Here is a 16,017-nt window from a genome sequence, read left to right on the forward strand (position 1 = left end):
GTACTTCTATTAATGTGAATTAAGTTACAGCCACTATATTATATCCAAAATATGATGCGGCGTTGTTAATAAAGTGTTTATATTGTTCATCACATTGCCTTAGTGTGTAGCTAGTATACTGTTGACTGTCCCGTACACGTACGTGCCAAGCTGTGTATTTGCATGTTGCTAGGAGAGTGTCCCATACACCCACGTGCCAGCTGAGAATTTGCAAGCCCCTATAAAGAGATAAAAGTTGAATATATGCTTATTTTTCAGTTTATAAAATTATTTCTCTTCCTCTGTAATCCAACTCAACAGCAGGTAACTGGCTTCATTATGCATTCAGGTAGCCTTACCAGGTTTCATTTCCCCTATTACATTAGTGTCCAGCCGCGGAAAGGGGGCGTCACGCCCCATGAATGTAACTTGATAACGCGGGCAACACTTGGGCAAAAGGAAGCTCTGTAAATTACCCAGCTGGATGGAAATTTCATTAAGTCTGGCCTCAGATCCTTCATTTCGGACATCATCACAGCATGGCGTTTTTGACAATAGCTTTTCCATTTACCAAAATTCCTCAGCAATTATTATTTTTTCCTCCTTCACGATTCGATCAGATGTCTGCCATTAGGAATTCATTTTGGAAGATGGGTGTCGTTTCCATTTGAGATCTAAGACTCACATTTTTACATTCTCTCTCTCTCTCTCTCTCTCTCTCTCTCTCTCTCTCTCTCTCTCTCTCCAAATCTCATTGGAAAACAAATATTAAATTTGGTTTAACTGTCTTGTCACTGTGTCTGAGCAGTTGAACTTAATCTTTTTGTTTTTAAATTGTACCCATGTTTATGCTTGTATGGGAAGGTTACTCATTCTCCAGGTGTGTTGGATTCTAGGTACTAATCTACTTATAATTCCTATCTGTCATTTATACGATCTTTCCTGTACTCTCAATTTCTCATGTAAGTCAGTTTGTCTGCTACGTAAAGGACGTTGAGTCGAAAGATCTTGCAGTTACTCCGTTGTATAGCTTTCCTTCGTGGCTTATACCTTTATTTATGCATTTATCACGTTCCAAACTTTCGTGATTCACTTATACATATAAATATAAATATAGATATATCTATATATATATATATATATATATATCATATATATTATATATATATATATATATATATAATATATATATGTATATGTATATATAATATATATATATATATATATATATATATATATTATATATATATATATATCTATATAATATATATTATTTATTTATTGCTAATTTCAAAATGCATGTTTCCCCTCTTTGAAATGTCATGTAAGATTGTACAACATTTTTTCAGATTCCTAGATAGCTTAGAATAGGATGTTTTAAAATGTGTGTTCAGATTTCGATTACGTGTTGTAAAAGAATATGTATATAACGTAAAAAGAGAGAGATCTCCGTTTGCTTCCCTAATCTTTCAACACATGTGATAGGGAGCGAGCTAGAGTCTTGTGTTGTCATCAAAACATGTCAATTTTAATTGTCGCCCAGCCTCCGTCTCGATCGAGTCTGGTACGTCTTTTTTTTTTTTTAACAGACTCGTCTTGTACGCGTATATCTTTGTCAAGTCCCACGTGGGAATTGCACATTTTGTATGTGAGATTACATCAGTTTCGAAGATTCGAGAAGCTTTCGTGCCAAGAACGTTTTGACATCTGCCCTCTCCCGTTTCCGTAAAGGAAGAGAATTCATTCGATCATAGAACCTCGAGGCAGTTAGATCTCCCTCTCTCTCTCTCTCTCTCTCTCTCTCTCTCTCTCTCTCTCTCTCTCTCTCTCTCTCTCCCTCGACATCGAGATTATATTAACGTAACGTAAATTGGTCACTCGTAACGTTTTAGAATTTCATGTTTGATATTTCTTAGAATTTATTTGGTGTTATTTAGTTTCTTTTGTGAAATCTGAACAGACATTATTTCGTAACGGCGCCTGGTTTTTTGTGAGTGTGAATCAAGACTGCAGCAAAAGAGAAAGAAAGAAATTGGTATACCAAGGTAAAGTGTGTTATATTTTTATTAGTTGCAACTAATAATGGTTAGGTAATAACTAATAACTAAAAGTTAATGGGAAAAGTATTTGGTTAACTTATAACTAATAACGGATAGGAATTGTGTTTAACTAATAATTGATAGGAACTGTGGTTAACTAATAACAGATGGTTGTGAAGGTTTGGTAAAAACTGTTGGTTACAGTGTTTTTGAGTGAAAACATTTACACTTTTACACATTGCATATTTTATGTTTGTGTCTGTTCCATTGTTTGTGCACTTATTTAATTTTCTTATTGAAGTGTGTCTTTTTATTTTATATTTTCATTTGCATTCACAATTTAGTTGACTTAATTATTTTCATTGCTTAATCATTGCACATTTAATTAAATTTAACACTTGTGAATTAATTTTCATTTACTTAGAATTCTTTTCAAGTTTTATTATTGTTTAGTACTTGTGAATTAATTTCTGATTTCAATTATTGCCTAACACTTTTGAATTTTGATTAATTTAATTTTCTTGAATTTTGTGATAAATTAATTTTGATTTAATTTTACTTAATTTGATTCAAGAATTAATTAAATTTTACTTTGTTTTCAAGTAACAGTAATTTTCCCTGATATTGTGAATTTCACTTATAAATTTTGAATTTAATAATAAATTTTTGTATTTAAAATTTTTATAAAATTTTTATAAAATTTTTATCTTACACCAGTATAAGTATATTTAATTATGATTATATTTATGTTAGGTAGAAACATAGAGTGGTAATTGATTTGCTTTCCTTCAATTTTCTTGAAGTGACTTAGAACCAGGGAAGTACTTAGACTTCTGAAATCAGGGAAATACTTAGACTTTTAAAGTTGTTGATGGAGTGATGCCCTTTGATTAATTTAATTACTTACAAGATTACCTCACACCTGTTTTGATGAACTTAGTCTGATTTTCTGCAATACTGGTAAGTGTTAAGGGATCACCGTTGCCTTTAGAGTATTCAGTCGTTTAAACGTGTTATGAGGGTTCAAGTGTCTGGCTTTTTGTGAGGTAATATTTGATGCATGGTAACCAGATACTTGACACTTAGTACCTATTGTTTAATGGTGCCCAGAGACCCGGGAAAGCAGATTTCATTATCACTCTAGAATATACTGGTGGTATTAGGGATATATTTTGTTAGGAGAGTGACCATATAATTTTGTTTTGCATTTATTGTATTGAATTGTAAGTTGATAACTTATAGGAAAATGGCTCAGTTCAATGTTCAGGAATTTTTAGCAGCCCCCTCCATCCAAGTTTTGTCTGAAACCACTCTGTCTAGAGCACAGTGGAGCGCTTTAGCAGAGGCATGTGGTGGTTATGTGTCTACTAGTATGGTAAAGGCACAAATAAGATGTATTGCTATGGAATCATTGATAAACTCTGGTAGAATAACTGATGAAGATGAGTTAGAATTGGCTCAAGAGTTGTTGAATGTAGCACGTGCTGATCTCATAAATAAGCAAGCAGAAAAGAAAGAGAAAAGTGATGCAGAGTTAGAGCTTAGACGCATTGAAACAGAAGAGAATTTGATTAAGCTAAAAATGCTTGCTGAAAGAGAGAGAATGCAAGCTGAAAGAGAAAGAATAGACGGGGAAAAACAAGAAAGAAGAGAAAGAGAAGAAGAAAAAGCAGCAGAAGAGGAAAGAGAAATCACAAGACATGAAAGGGAAATGGAATTAATAAGAGCTAGATCCACATTACCTGTAACACCGTCTAACCCTATAACCAAGGTAAATCAAGAACCCTGTATTTTGATGTAGTGAGAGTACAGATGTTAATCCCTAAGTTTACTGAAGAAGCTCCAGATGAGTTTTTTTATCACTTTGAGAAAGTGGCTTCAGGTATGGGATGGCCAGAAGATAAATGGTCAGTTTTGCTACAAAGTGTCTTAATTGGTAAAGGGAGAAGTGCTTATCTAGCTTTAACAGCTGATCAGTGTAAAGACTACAAGGTACTTAAACACAGTGTGCTACAAGTTTACCAGATGACCCCAGAGTACTACAATGAGAGATTCAGAAATTTGAGAAAAGATGAGAAGGGAACATTCTTAGATTATGCTTACAAAGTGAGAAGGTGTTTCAAACGTTGGGTAGAAGCTGCTAAAGTTAAAACTTTTGATGAGTTAGAAGAGTTACTTGTTCTTGAACAGTATCTTAAGGGAATTCCTGAACATATAAGAGCTTATTTAAGAGAGAGAGAAGTGAAGAAACTTGACAAAGCTGCCACACTTAGTGAAGATTACGATATAATCAGTAGTAAACGTAATTACAATGTCAAGTACCAGAGTCAACAACGCCCAGGTTTTAAGTCTTTTCCAAATAACAGGAACAAATTTGGTTAATGGGAAACTACCAGTGATACTACTAAGAGTACAAACCAAAAAGGTAATACAGCTCAGCAAACTAATGTGAAATCCTCATCCAGTTTTTCAAGACATTTACAGAAACCTAATGTTGTCTGTTTCAAGTGTGGAAGAGTAGGACACTACAGTCAAGAGTGTTACCAGAATCAATTATCCACAATATTTTTTTTTTGTCACAAGACCATTTAGGGGAAGAGTCACGGTTTACTCCACACGCCCCCAACCCCCCACCCCCCGCCACGGCCCCTCATCTTTCATGTTCTTGAAGTTTTTGGCCTTCCCTCCATCTACCAATTTTCATGTTTTGTGGAGTCGGTAAAGATGTCGAAGTCGACGAGAAGGAAACATAAACGAAAAAGGGGAACGTCATTCGGGACTCGTATTATGTCGTTTGGGGGACGGAAATGAAATAAGGGATTCATTAAAAAAAGGAAAAATATAATCCACGAAAAAAAAAACAAGATCCATAAAAAAAAATAATAATAATAAACGGAGTATAAGTCGTATCCCATTCATCCCGACAGACAAGGTTCAATTCTCGACACGCTCCATTCTATCCCTGACACGCCCCCCCCCCCCCCCCCCACCCCCAAACCCACCAAACCCCACCCCCCCAACCCCAACCCCATACACAACCATATTCGTCCTCAGAGAAAGAACTTTATGGTCCCCCAACAGGAGCCGAGGTCGGCTTCCCAGAGTCAATAAACACATCTCGAAGGAAGGATTCCCAGCTGTTTTATCACTGAGTACAGAAAATATATATATATATATATATATCTATATATATATATATATATATATATATATATATATATATATATATATATATATATATAGACAAGATCCACGAAGGCAAGAGAAACGATGGACTTCTGCAAAGCCTTTCGTCGATGTCTTGTCATTTACTTAGCAAGTAAAGGACAAGAAGTCGAAAGGCCTTGCAGAACTCCATCTTTTCTCTTTCCTTCGTGGATTTTGTGTCTATTCATATACTCATCACGTTACATATTTCCGTGATGCAGTTATACATACATTATAAGTGTATAATGGTTTGCTACCTGCATAGACGCTACATTAAATTTAGTCAGTTATCTTTCACTCTAGTGTTTTGATCATCAGCAACTGCCAAAAACAAACGTTTACTTAAAAGCAAAAAGAACTTGACTGAAAAGGCAGAGTTGAGTCATTAAGGAATCTGAAAGCCAAATACTGTAAGTCGTGTACTGCCTTCGCTTAGTCAATATGAGATGCGAGGAAGGTCGACTATAGCAAAGGCTAAGTAGGGTTAAATCAACTCTGGTTTGTTGGAATTTCTGCTTCTACAGCTACGGACTGATCTGGGTGTATTGACATACACGCAAGAGACAAAAGTAAAACGCAAACAAAATTCGACGGTGTATTACTGACACTGTTTATTCTGAATGGGAAATGTTTATACAGAGAATAAAGTTTTTGAGTTCCGGATATAATTTCAAATGTGCTTCGTGGAATATGCAACGTTTTGCATGAATTTATATCTATAGAGATAGATATAGTGATAGACTTTTGGCATACATGCCAAGCACTGGGGCAACTAAGGCCATTCAGCCCTGAAACTGAATTGGACAGTGGAAAGGTTTGAAAGGTGTAACAGGAGGAAAACCTCAAAGCAGTTGTACTTGAGTCGTTACGAGAGGGTGGACAGCAAGATGGAAGAAAGAGAATATGAATAAAGGTACAGTAAAAGGAATGAAAGGGGCCTGCAGCTGGGGGAATCTTAAGTAATGCCTACATTGAAATATCTATAGGGGCATCTCTTCCATTTATGACATTTTTCCTTATTATCAAACTCCTAAGCTTGCAAATTGAGAATGGGCTGTGAGGTTATTATTAATTATTAAAGAAAGGAGTTTTACCAGCCCAATGAGTCAAACTTGACTCTCACAGGGCTGGCCCGAAAAATATCGGGATAAAGAATGATAAAATTTATCAATTTTAATTTAAAAAAAAAAAAAAAAAAAAAAAAACAAATATAGCATATATATATATATAGATAGATATATATAATATATATATATATAATATATATATCATATCTAATTATCTTCCAATATAGTACTAAATCTAAGTGAAAAATGAATGAATGAATGAATGAATGAATGAATAAATATATATATGAAATCTAAGCGATAAAATGAATTAACTATATATTAAATCTGCATAATATAAAAAGAATTAGTAATAAAATAAAAATCTTAGGTAAAAAACTTAAATTCTATCAATTAAATGTGTATTCCTTAAAAAAAGTTAAAATTCTAAAAACTGAAAAACTACTTGATTCAGTTAAAATGTCAGAAAACGTTTTCCGACCAAAACATCTCTCTCTTTCTTGCTTAAAAACCCGACAAACCGAAAATATATGTCTAATAGTATTAAAAAAAAAGTATCACACTCATTGCACATGGGAATAGTGCCGTGAGGTGTATACATTAAAAATTCCATTGGTCAATCTCGTATGGCCAATTCTTAATCGAGTCAATATTACCTCAGTTTTTTTGTCGTATTGATTAGATGACTCCCATGGAGAAACCAAAATTTGACTATTTAAATTGTCTTAATTTTATTAATTACGAGATACATTGCTCCACAATCTTTGCCACTTTTCCATTGTAAATGTTTTTAATAATGTTATGTAATCTCAACGGGGGAGATTGATATCCGTTGAGGCAGGTTGACGGGTGCTGTTTAGCAGCAGTATCCGCTCTTTCATTTCCAGCAACTCCTACATGAGCCGGGACCCAACATAATTCGATATCTACCCCTTGAGGATAAAGATTGTTTAAAAGTTCTTTAATCTTTAATACCAACAGGTTCTTATGTGAATAACTTTTGAGGGCTTCTATGGCACTTCGTGAATCAGAGCAGATGACAAATTTCAAATTTAGTCTTTCTGCATGTGCTTTAACAATATTGATGGCTAGTAAAATGGCATATAGCTCGGAGGTGAATACTGACGACTCGTTTGGCAATGATAACTGGCTCATTTTCTTCAAAGACACTGCAGCACTTCCTACACCCACTGAAGATTTAGAGCCATCAGTGTATATGGCATAGTGAGGACCTTTCCTTTGAATATACTCTATGACAATTTGTTGATGGTGACTCGGGGTATAGCTAAATTTCTTTGATAAATGAAAAAGATGAGAGCATATTCTTGTTTTTTTTCATAATCCAAGGTGGGGGGAAAAAGAGATGGTTGAATGATGTTCATTTTGATATTGTTGACTGCAACAGCCTATTTGCTCTAAATCGGGAATGGTGGCTCATGATTATTTATAAAAATGACACTCTGAAAAAAGAGCTTTTTGTAGGAGAACTTGTAGACAGAATATTCAATGCACTCCGCATTGTTACAAAATCCCGATGCAACGACAAAGGGGGTTCTCCAATTTCACATAAAACCGAGAGATTTGGGGATGATCTAAATGCTCCACTACAAATTCTCAGGCCTCGAGTATGTATTGGATCTAAAGACTTCAAAGTTGCTTCAGATCCTGATCCATATATTGGGCTTCCATAATCTATTCTTGATAAGACTAATGCCTTATATATCATCAATAAAGTTGTGAGGTAATAAAGTATTTATCTTCCTTAGGCTTCTAGGGATTTACGAATACTTTACCGCAATTCATTAAACGCTCAGAACAGATATAAAATGACTGCAGTATCTAGCTTCGGAGTCTTTGCAACGTCTCATCAAATTATGCAGTTTCATATCTCAGAAGAACTACTGTTTCGGGAATAAACAAATCTCATTTCGGTACATTGCGTCAGGATTCCTAACTTCATTACGTGACCCCTACTATATTCTGAAAAAGTTTTTTTTATGGGGAATGAGAATAAAACGTGTTACACTGCAAAAATAATCTTACTTAAAAAGTAATTATGCAAATTACACTCAACTGATAGATTACCCATTATTTTCCCCTCCTTTTTCAATTTTCGTTCTTGGTCGTAATTGAAAAAACTTTGAAGTGGCATTGTATATTTATTTTCCAATTGTTTTTAAATTTTTTTCTTCTTTGTTCATTAAGCATTATCATTAGCAGACACGATTATTCCATTAATTAACACCGTCAATACCTTACATAGTCATTTCGGTAATGATATTCGAACGCCTTTCCGGTCATTATCTTAACGTCATTAGTGCCTGAATGATTCAGTTTCACCATTTCATTGGATAGTGACAACTTATATGCAAGATAACAGGGGATATTCCAAACGAGCCATTTTAATAAACGAAAGAATATACCCTTTTCCACAAATATGATTAAGACCTTAGATGCTTCCGACAATGAAATTAGGACGCTAGGTTTTGGCCCGCGTGTGATTGTACGGTTGTAGCGACATCACTGATGAAGGAGGAAACCTCCTCTCATGTAACTTGGTGGATTTAATTGCCTATCAGGAGATTAGGGTGAAATCTACTTCGAGTGGAGAGTGGGATTTATCAGGTCATTAATGATCTGGAGTAAGCCACCTCATGAATACATCTGCCAAGTTACAAGAAATTCGCCCGTCTAAAGGTGAGATTACACTAGGCTTCACCCCACGCTGCATGCATAAAGCTGGCCATACATTATCCAACTTGTTGTACAACTTGGTTGGGTTGTATGAAATGTTGGACAGTGTATGGGCAGGTTGTACAACAAGATTTTGGTTGGTTGGTTTGGTTGGAGAATCAAAGCAGCTTTGATTTTAAGGGGGCGTGGCCTAATGTTGTATAACCTTTTGACAGTGTGTGCGCTTGTTGTAAAACTTCACAACCAACATCAGTTGGAAGCCTAGTTTGACTGCGAGTAGTCCTTGCTTTAAAGACACGTTCTTTTGGAAATAGCTGTTTTATAAAAGTGTTAAATAGACGTGATGGCAAATATAAATGACACTGAACAGTGGAGAAGTTTCATTGATACATACAGAAGTTTACCTGCGATTTGGAAAGTGAAAAACGAAGAATATAAAGATAAAAACAAACGAAATAAAGCATGGGAAGTACTGTTGAATAACCTTAAGGAAATAGTTAGCAATGCCACTCTAGATGATTTAAAAAAAAAAATAAACAATATGAGAACTTGTTATAGGAGGGAATTGAAAAAGAAGGAAAAGTCTGAAAAGTATGGTGCGGGCGGTGATGACATGTACGAACCAAGTTTATGGTATTTCGATTTGCTGCATGATTTTTTAGGAGATCAAGAAATCCAGATACCTGGAGATAGTAATTTGGATGAGAGCGATAACCAGGGAATTGGAAATACAGCAGGTACCTAACCAAGGAAAAAATGGCGGACTAACTCATGATACAACTAAAGATCACTATTTGCAAAAAGCCGTCGAACATTTAGATTTCATAAAAAAGCAGAAACTCATGAAGGACGAAGCCGCAAACTATGCGGATAGCTGAGCGGTATCCTACAGAAAGCTGAACGAGACACAAAAGTTGTATGCAAAAAAAGCTATTGATGAGATTCTTATAATGGGCCAATTAAACCAGTTAACATTGGATTCTGTGTCACTATCGTCCAGTAGGTCAAGTACTCGTGCATCAAACCCCATTGACATTTTCAACCCAACCTGTATGCACTTATCATTTATCCAATGAAAATTTCTCGACTGACATAAGCCAAGGAGTCAATATACTATAACTGAACTTCTTCAAGACCCGAACTATTCTTTAAACTAGTTGTAGAATACCTATATTAAACTTCAAGGATAAAAATACATTCATTTGGTACAGTAGTTTATTTTTAGTTTGCATTATTTAAAGGAAACGTTTTTGAACAATGTAATATTTAGTTTATGTATTTTTATAATATTGTAGTATACCTAGATACAACTTCAAGGATGCATATACATTCATAAGGTACAATATTTTATTTTCATTTTTCATTGTTTTAAAGGAAATCTGTTATTTTTATTAAGAATGTAATATTCAGTTAATACATTTTTATAATGTATATTACTTTAATGGTAATAAAACTTTATCAGTTTTTTGATGTTTAATTGCTGTTCTACCCTTGCAGAAGGTTGTTGTAATCCTAACATTTTCCACTGCCATGAGACTGCACCATCAGTATAGAAATACTGACAAAACTTGTTCCTTACTTGCTTAGCACATGTGGTAGAATTTCTTTTCTGAGTTGGTTGTAATGGGACTAGTTGTTGCGGATCAGATCTCCAAGAACCCTCCTGTACAGTTGCAGTATCTATATTTTCTATATCAGCGCCTTGAAAATATAACTGTCTATTCTTTTTCAAGATATAATTGTGTAGATAGCAGCATGCCAATGTGATTCGTGCGGCTTTTTCAGGTGCTAAATTTATAGTAGTAAATAAAATCCGAAACCTGCTAGCTAGAATCCCAAAGCAATTTTTCAATAATTCGTCTTGCTCGAGATAATCTATAGCAATAGATTCTTTGTTCATCTGTTAGCTGACCAGTGAAGGGTTTCATTAGATTTTCAGAGAGGGCAAATGCATCGTCTCCTACCATGACATACGGCATTTTCCCATAATTTCCTACAGGTAAATCTTCTGGATCTGGAAAATGTAATGTCATCGTTTTCAAGTTGTTCAAAGAATTTGCTGTTAGATTGAACTCCTCCATCTGATGCTCTTCCATTTGCTCCAGCCTCAGCATATATGAATTCATAGTTGGCATTTGCAATGCCAAACAAGACAATGCTGAATGTTTTTTTATAATTATAATAGTATGAACCTGAATTTGCTGGTTTTTATGTTTACATGTTTACCGTCTACCGCTCCAATACAGTGTGGAAAATTCCACTTTCTTTCAAAGGACGTAGATAGTTCTTTCCATTCATCTTTTGTAGTTGGAGTTTTAATTATTTTATTCTTGTTTCGCACACTAATTATAGCATTGCAAGTAGGTAAAATAAACTGACCTATAGTTTGGGGAGCAATCCTCGTCAAAAACTTTAAATCCTCATATGATTGACCGGTCGCTAAAAATCGTAAAGTTGTTGACAGCTTTTGGTGTACTGTTATCACGTCATCCCTCATTTTCGTAGCCTTTTTTTTCAAGAAAGGCGTAACCAGGCTTAACAGCTCCTGATAGGTTTCATTGTCCATTCTCAAGAAATTTTTGTAATCATCTGGAGCAGTTTCTTTTAGTTCACGTAACAAATTCACATGAGAATTATGTGAGCGATTTAGCAACCATTGTTTTGCCCAATGCTTTCTTTTTTACGTTACTTTTTTTTTCGTTCTCAGCTGCACATAAACTGATTATTGTACCACATAAAAGTATTTCTTCATCTACTTCCATTCCGTAATGATTTTATTTGAAATTCTAAGACAACAATAATATGCCACAGAGCGTGTTATTCAATACAGATCGACATCTATAACTAATGTTGGACGACTTGGTCTTACAGTGTATGCTCTAGAGCAGAAATTGTTGGCCAACATTGTTGTCCAACCAAGTTGGATAATGTATGGCCCGCTTAAAACTCATCCTCGACTCCTCCCAAATTCTTGTTAGCCCCGCCTACTACTGCTCATTAGGGTGAGTCAGTGGTGTGGCGTGACTCTGCACGCAGCGTGCGGTGAAATCTAGTGTAAACTCACCTTAACCTTAAGGACCACTCTCGTTTAAGCCTCTCCTTCTGAAAGAGAAACAGTAGTGGACAAGACAAATAAATGGATGTAATGTAAACGATTAAAAATATATATTAAAAAGATATGATAACAAAAAGAAATGCAAGACTTGCAGTTGTAGAATAATTTTTGTTTTGCCTTTGGTTGAACGTGCCGCTTTCTGCTCTCCTTGAGTGGTCCAGTGAATTATGCAGCTGGACGAGAACTACCAAGAAGGCTTTGCAAACAACACGCAATTAAAGCTAAAGTTTTATTTTTTTTCTTTGCTTTACTTACTCGCCTGTCCAACTTCTCACTTGAAATGCAAGCAGTTTTCTTTGAGGATGCCTGAGAGAGAGAGAGAGAGAGAGAGAGAGAGAGAGAGAAGAGAGAGAGAGAGAGAGAGGGGAGGGGGGGGGGGGCGTTCGCAATTGTATCCTATTAGAAATATTGTATGCTATTAGAAATATGAGAGAGATATGCTTTTAGAAATATAAAAGAGAGAGAGAGAGAGAGAGAGAGAGAGAGAGAGAGAATATTAATTCATTCCCATTCCCTGATTTAAGCGGAGTTACCCCGAGGGTATTTCACAACTGATATCTGTATTTACATAGGGAAATGAAGATTCTTTCCCTCACATATATAGTTAGACGACTCCAAGATTTTTTTTTTCTTTCATATTTTTCTGTTCTGATTTTTATTTTATTTTATACATTTCTTAAAAATTCCTGAGAGTTGTACAAAAAATATTTTCATTCATTCTTCATTTAAGCCTCTATCTCATTTTTATAAGCCGTATTTCCGACTTTATCTGTTATAGTTATAATTTAAAAGCCAGAGTTACCATATCAGAAGATTTACTGAGAATCAGTGTGGTTGTTGCTGAAGGCTAAAAAAAGTGGGTCTAAGCTTCCCCCTTATTTACCCAAGGCATACGGGCAACAGTTGGGGGCATTTCCCGTTTGAAGTAGACTTGTGGTGCCTAAGGAGATTAAGTCATTTGTCATTAAGCTGATTTGAAACGAAGCATGAATAGTTAGATATCTAGTGAGCGTCAGCCTGAAGAAAGGGCGATTATGGTTAAAAGTTCGAATTATTTTGCTTTACTTATTTTTTTTATGGTAAAACGAATGGTGAATAACACTGAAAAGTAGGAGTTGGGTAGGGGGATTCGGGTATTTTATAAACAGAATATCTGAATGCTCTACCATTGAAATAACTTTGTTTAATATACGTATTTGTATTCGTCTTCATCTTCACATTAAATCAATATTACCCATTATTCTCTTCCCTTGTCACAGTCTTAGTCCTAAATACATTCGATACAGGTTCAGTTATGTAATAACTGATGGACATAGAAGAAAAAAGTTAAGTATATCTTAGTTTAAGCAGACCACTGAGCTGATGAACAGCTCTTCAGCTCTTCTAGGGCTGGTCCGGAAGTCTAGATTTTGATTTTCGTGGCTAGGTACTAATTGATTTCTTAGCGACGGGACCTACAGCTTATTGTGGGAGCAACCTTAAAAAATTTATTAGCAGTCACGCATGCATCGGAATTGACATGGCTCTTAAAACTAGTAGTACTTGTGGCTATTTCTTTTGTTATATAGTCCTCAGTCAGAAAAATAATGAATGAATGAATACGTTTTACACCGGTGAGTTTATGTGACTACACGAGGTTTCTGTGTTCTTTACGCTTACTCGGGGAGTAAGCCTACAAACTATTTTGTTGTTGTTCCTGTTGGGGTGAGTGGGAAAATTCTACGAAAGAGCCTAAAAATGTCAGAAAAAAGGTGTTTCGCGTCGAGCTAAAGATACAAGAATTTTAGGATGGGATATTCCTAATTTACTTATTAGAATGAAAATGTAAACAATAAATAATGTGCATGTTGAAAAGTACAGTACACTTATTTCTAATAAAATATAGCGTATTTATTTTAATTTTAGTTGGTGAAACAAAGCTCTATTTGGGAAGAGAGAGAGAGAGAGAGAGAGAGAGAGAGAGAGAGAGATAGAAGAATTCGTTACTCAATACGTCTGACGCACGGGGAGAAGTTGTCAGACAAGGTGAAGAATAGATTTTGTAACGTCAAAAATTCAAGAAGACAGTTCTTTGTGGTCAACATCAGCATTGATCTTTCGGGAAGCTGAATGTGTCCTTTATCTTCCATAATGAAGGAAAAGTTCTTCGGTATGCTTGATCGTGAATATCAGCCCTTTAAGAAAGCACATATCTGATGACAGTCTTCACTGGTGAAACCTAACAAACGTAATTTTGACTTCTAATATCTTCTTTGGACAGCAGTTGATCTCTATTGACTGATGCTCGTTTTTACATAGGTATTCGTTCCTTGTACTCGTTAACTATTTTCTAGCAAATCAAAAAATACGATGAAAATGACTCAGTCACTTCAGCATGGCATGTTTTCGAAAACATTCCATTTACAAAGAGAGAGAGAGAGAGAAAGGGGGGGGAGGTATAAAACTTGCTGTCACAATATCCAAGGTAAAAATTGACGTGAGCGGAAAAATATTAATATGACAATGACTAGGAAAGATTTTGCACGAAATTCCCTCAGAATTGTGTTTCAGGTTCAATCTGGGTCGGATCTCAGTAACCCGAGATGGAGTATCACATATGACCTTTTGAATCTCCTGCTGTGTATTGATAGGGGAGATTAAGTAATCCTCCCGTGACAAAGAGCTCAGGAAATGAGGTGAAATTTTTCGTAATGAAAGCTTACGTTCAATTCCCATCGAGGAATTGAGACATTGCCTCTCTCTCTCTCTCTCTCTCTCTCTCTCTCTCTCTCTCTCTCTCTCTCTCATGAAATAAAATGTACATTCTAGTATGCTGCTGACCTTAATCATATATTTTTCATAATGAAAGTTTACGTTCTCTCTCTCTCTCTCTCTCTCTCTCTCTCCTCTCTCTCTCTCTCAGCTTCATAAAAAATGTACATTTATGTGTCTTGCTGACCTTAATTATTGACGCGCTAGTGTTGTGTGATGGAAATTAAGAATGATACACCACTCCCTTTCCAGAAATCCACAATATGTCCCTGATCGTATGAAACATTTCGACCGCTGCATCTCTCCCCTTCCGTCCCTCGGGATCAGGGGGAGGGATAGCAATGCCCCCTGACAGCTGTCACTATCAGAAAAGAGAGATAATTTTAATTACTGTCAGGGAAATAATTCATCCCTTGTAATTTCTCTCTCTCTCGACTCGGCTTCTCTGGAACATTTTTTTTTTCTCGTTTCTTTAAATACGTTTCGTTTATATTTTTCTTTAAATTGCGGGTATGAAAAGTTGATCGATTCAATTTATGAAAAAATATTTGGTAAAAGAATTAATTGATATGATTACGTTGGGTAATACTTTACGTCAAAATGAGCATTAAATATAATACATACACACATACACACACACACACACATACACACACACACACACACACACACACACACATATATATATATATATATATATATATATATATATATATATATATTATATTATATATATGAGTATATATATATATATATATATAGTATATTATTATATCTATATATATTATAGGGATATGATACCATATATATTCATATATATATAATATATATAATATAAATATATATATATAATATATACACATATATATACATATTAGCAAATTAGCAAGTTCGATTACTGTTCTAGACAGCTACACTTATGAAGTATAAACTCCCTTCATTGTAAACTATCAATAAGTTGCTTTCATATTCGTAGATGTTGCAACAATTCCTTGTTTCTGTTTCACCACAAGAAAATCAATTGCAGGAAACGTGACTTGGAGTGGAGTGCTAACATTTACTTTTTTTTATCAAAAGTCATTACGACCTCTGCGCTGAGCTTCAAAAATGGCCCGTTTACTAAATTAGACCTTATCAGGCTAACTTCCACTTGGAGTTTTGATGT

Source organism: Macrobrachium nipponense, chromosome 10 (assembly GCF_015104395.2).
Source record: "Macrobrachium nipponense isolate FS-2020 chromosome 10, ASM1510439v2, whole genome shotgun sequence".
Classification (NCBI taxonomy): Eukaryota; Metazoa; Arthropoda; class Malacostraca; order Decapoda; family Palaemonidae; genus Macrobrachium; species Macrobrachium nipponense.